At 44.7% G+C, this 3864-nt stretch overlaps 4 protein-coding genes across 5 annotated transcripts in view; 3 read left to right on the top strand and 1 right to left on the bottom strand.

Moving 5' to 3' along the window:
- LOC118407668 (tropomyosin-1-like) overlaps nucleotides 1-3864 on the bottom strand; it is a 1169601-nt gene that overhangs the window by 380340 nt on the left and 785397 nt on the right. The window lies entirely within an intron of this gene.
- Nucleotides 1-3864, top strand: part of LOC118407610 (zinc finger protein 25-like) — an 865280-nt gene that overhangs the window by 107669 nt on the left and 753747 nt on the right. The window lies entirely within an intron of this gene.
- The window catches only part of LOC118407627 (zinc finger protein 525-like), a 976997-nt gene that overhangs the window by 228319 nt on the left and 744814 nt on the right, over nucleotides 1-3864 (top strand). The window lies entirely within an intron of this gene.
- The window catches only part of LOC118407597 (zinc finger protein 260-like), a 10557-nt gene continuing 7742 nt past the window's right edge, over nucleotides 1050-3864 (top strand). The window contains exon 1 of one of the 2 annotated variants that reach the window (XM_035808091.1): nucleotides 1050-1155. The gene's annotated coding sequence lies outside the window, so the exon portion shown is untranslated. Of the gene's footprint in view, nucleotides 1176-3864 lie in introns of both variants that reach the window. The other variant, XM_035808092.1, reaches the window with a different exon arrangement.

The raw sequence follows: 3864 nt of genomic DNA, 5'->3' as shown, positions 1-3864 counted from the left end.
GCGTGGCTAATCATGAATAGGGTGGCATTGCAAACCAAAAGTACATTTTTACGTTGTATTTTCGTAACTTTACCAAGGACACAGGCCTGTGGTTATTTTATAGCAGTATTACTAATAGCCTTTTGTTCATTTTGTGTGACTTTCATTGAATTTGGTACATGACAACAAAAGGTAGAGGCTAGTAGATTTGTGAGAAGCGACTACCCCGTCCGGTATGTACATGTACTCGTATATGTACTTTGCCTTTGGCGCGCCGGCTTCAAAGGAAAGGTAAACAAACCGTGATATTTCTCCGCCCACCTCGCGGGCGGTCTGCATATGAATGCGCCGTGTTTCTACGGAAGTTTCGCAGAATTACGCAGTAGGAATTTGCGTTAGGCTCCTGCTTTTCGCGAAACTCGCTGCGTAACTTCGCAGAATGCCTTGCGAAATTTCGCAGAACGCACTGCGAAACACTGCGCAACGTCTTGCGAAATTTCGCGGAACGCGCTGCGAAAGAATGCGTAACGCACTGCGAAATTTCGGAGGACGTTTCGCGCAAGTTGACGCGTATTTCGGGAGCGCCGCTGTATTTAATCGTCTTCGAAACAGTGCATGCCATCAGCCTTAGGGAATCGTTTTGCAAATAAAACGTAATTCAATATGACCGTAATTCAATATTCAATATGTATGTATGTGGTCACGATATCAGCATGCTGCCTATGTGTCCACATTGTATTGCCCTTGTTGCAACTTGAATAAATATGACCGGAGGAAAGCAACTTATTAATCCTATAGAAATATAACGTGCACACATTACTCCCAAGTTTTAAACACTTCGAGAGGCTCCCTAGCGAGAACATTGGGGAACCACAAGGGTTTATATCGATAGGTGCTGTACGACGCGAACTGTGGTAGGAGACCGTAAGGGTCAGCATGAGGCCATTGTTGTATTAATTCAAGTAATATACGCGAATAAATAAAGAGCGAAAATAAAGAACAAAATTCTACACCATTTAAACACGTGAGAGGTTTCCTCGTGCGAACATTGGGGAGCCGCAAGGGTTTATATCGTTAGGTGCTGTATGACGCGAACTGCGGTTTGAGACCGTCTGGGTCAGCGTGAGGTCATTGTTCTATTTCAATATGGCCGCCGAGCGGAGTTCGAAATAAGAGGTTTGTTTTCTTTTGTCAAGGTGATTTTAACCTCCTTGGTTTTGTTTGGTCTCTTGACAGTGTAACAGAAAGGTAGTTAGTTACATACTAAGTTTGTGTTGAAGATTACAAGTTACGTCTGGGGTATCGCTTTATACTGCAACGTAGTCTGACTGATGCAAAATTATGAATCGTTGTTTATGTTTTTTTGTGCCTTGTTTTACGTCTATTTGATCCGCTTGGCGTGGACCTTTTGTGCTTCTCTCTACATGGTGCTTCGTAGTTGTTGAATTTTCCCTACTGTGGTGCTTCTCTGGTACTCTGTTCATTCATGTTTCTGAAACAAATCTAGGCAGATAATGCGGGGGGGGTACTTGTATCAAGGACGTTATGTACTAGTATAGCCTTTCTTGTATGCAATAATGTATTATATATGGTATCATAGACAGTGATGCTTATGTTGGGTGTCGTTAACTCCTTCTTTATTAATAAATACACGGGGTTTGGAGCAAAGAAAATCACTTAAAGAACTCCTTTTAATTTTATCATACGAACATGCCAGACACTGTACACTTCTCTACACTATAAATGTACTGCCAGTCAGGCCTTCCTTGCACAAATCTACAGTTACATGGGAGTACCCCTTAGTGGCCCCGCATGGGGCATCGTAGGGGGGAGTTGAGGTCCCGGGTTAGGGCGGGCTGGCCGCCTGCCTGGCACAGAAGCACTCAACTTTGGGAGCACTTACAACCGTGCCAGGCAGGGCATTCCACTCAGGTATCGTGCGCGGAAAAAAAAGAGTTTTTGTATATGTCTGTACGGGCGAATACGGGCTGGTATTTGTAGTCGTGACTACCCCGGGTGCGCCCTTGGGTAAATGGAAGGAAAAACACAACATCATACATTGTCCAGATACATGTGAACACACACGCATACACACATTACTACTAGTACTATATAGAGTTCAAATAGTACTTTGTAGTATATTGTCTCCTTTGGTCAATATTGACCATAGTTAAATCTTAAAACTCGCACATATACACATGGAAACACACAAAATACACACGTTCATATACACACACAGACACACACTCTCTCCATCTTGCACACACACACACACACTCCCCCTCACACACACACACACTCCCTCTCAGACACACACACACACACACACACACCCTCACACACAAACACACACACACCCTCTCAGACACACACACACTCCCTCTCTCTCTCACACACACACCTCTCACACACACACACACTCCCTCTCTCACACACACACACACACACACCCTCACACACAAACACACACACACCCTCTCTCTCTCACACACACACCCTCTCACACACACACTCCCTCTCTCTCTCACACACACACACAGCACAGCACACACACTCCCTCACACACACACACACACACACTCCCTCTCTCTCACACACACACACCCTCTCTCACACACACTCCCTCTAACACACACATACACACATACACTCTCCCACTCTCTCTCTTACACAGACACACACACTCTCCCTCTCTCACACATACACACACACTCACACACACACACGCTCTCTCGCACACACACTCGCACACAGACACACTCCCTCTTGCATACAGACACACATTCACTCACTCTCGCACACACACATACACACACACTCTCACACACAGAGACACACTCTCTTCCTCTAGCACACTGACACAGACACAAATACTCTCTCTCCCTCTCGCACCCACAGACATCTGTCTACACACACTCCTCCCTCTCCCTCTTGCACCTTTTTCTGCCTCTCGCACACACACACACACACTCTCCCTCTCGCACACACACACAAATACACACACACACTCTCCCTCTCACACACACGCTCACTCACTCACTCACACACACACACACAACTCTCATATGCACACACACACCAGAAAATGCACTCCTACAGAAATGCATATATACAGTACAAACACACATGCACCAACACAAACTAGTACATTGTCACATTCACAAAGACACAGTAAGTTCATGCACACACACACAGCAACTCATTCTTGCAAACATAGATAATAGTATACGCACATGCAGACACGCAAACACACACATCTATGTACAAATACACAGATCATCATCATTATCGGCCAGGTGCATATCTATACTTATGTGCACTCACATACACAAACACATTTAGATTTACAGATATACTACTTACTAGTACACACAAACATGCATGTATACTCACTCATAGAGTAAGTATGACAGTAAATAAATAAGAATCTGGATTGGAGCTAGGGTAGGATTCCTTCATGAAGGGCTCGAAATACCACCTGCATATGCAGGTTAGTGCAGGTAAAATTGGAGCTGTACAGGTATTTCTTGTGTCTACCTGCACCTAACCTACACTGGTCCATGTACTGGGTATATACAGGTTAATGCATGTAAACTTGGAGCTGTGCAGGTATTTCTTGTGTCTACCTGCACCTAACTTGCACTGGTCCATGTACAGGGTATATACAGGTTAGTGCAGGTAAAATTGGAGCTGTGCAGGTATTTCTTGTGTCTACCTGCGCCTAACCTACACTGGTCCATGTACTGGGTATATACAGGTTAATGCAGGTCAAATTGGAGCTATGCAGGTATTTCTGTTGTCTACCTGCACCTAACCTGCACTGGTCCATGTCCTGGGTATATACAGGTTAATGCATGTAAACTTGGAGCTGTGCAGGTATTTCTT

The sequence above is a fragment of the Branchiostoma floridae genome, unplaced genomic scaffold (assembly GCF_000003815.2).
Source record: "Branchiostoma floridae strain S238N-H82 unplaced genomic scaffold, Bfl_VNyyK Sc7u5tJ_1439, whole genome shotgun sequence".
Taxonomy (NCBI): domain Eukaryota; kingdom Metazoa; phylum Chordata; class Leptocardii; order Amphioxiformes; family Branchiostomatidae; genus Branchiostoma; species Branchiostoma floridae.
This window is presented reverse-complemented; position numbering and strand designations above follow the sequence as displayed.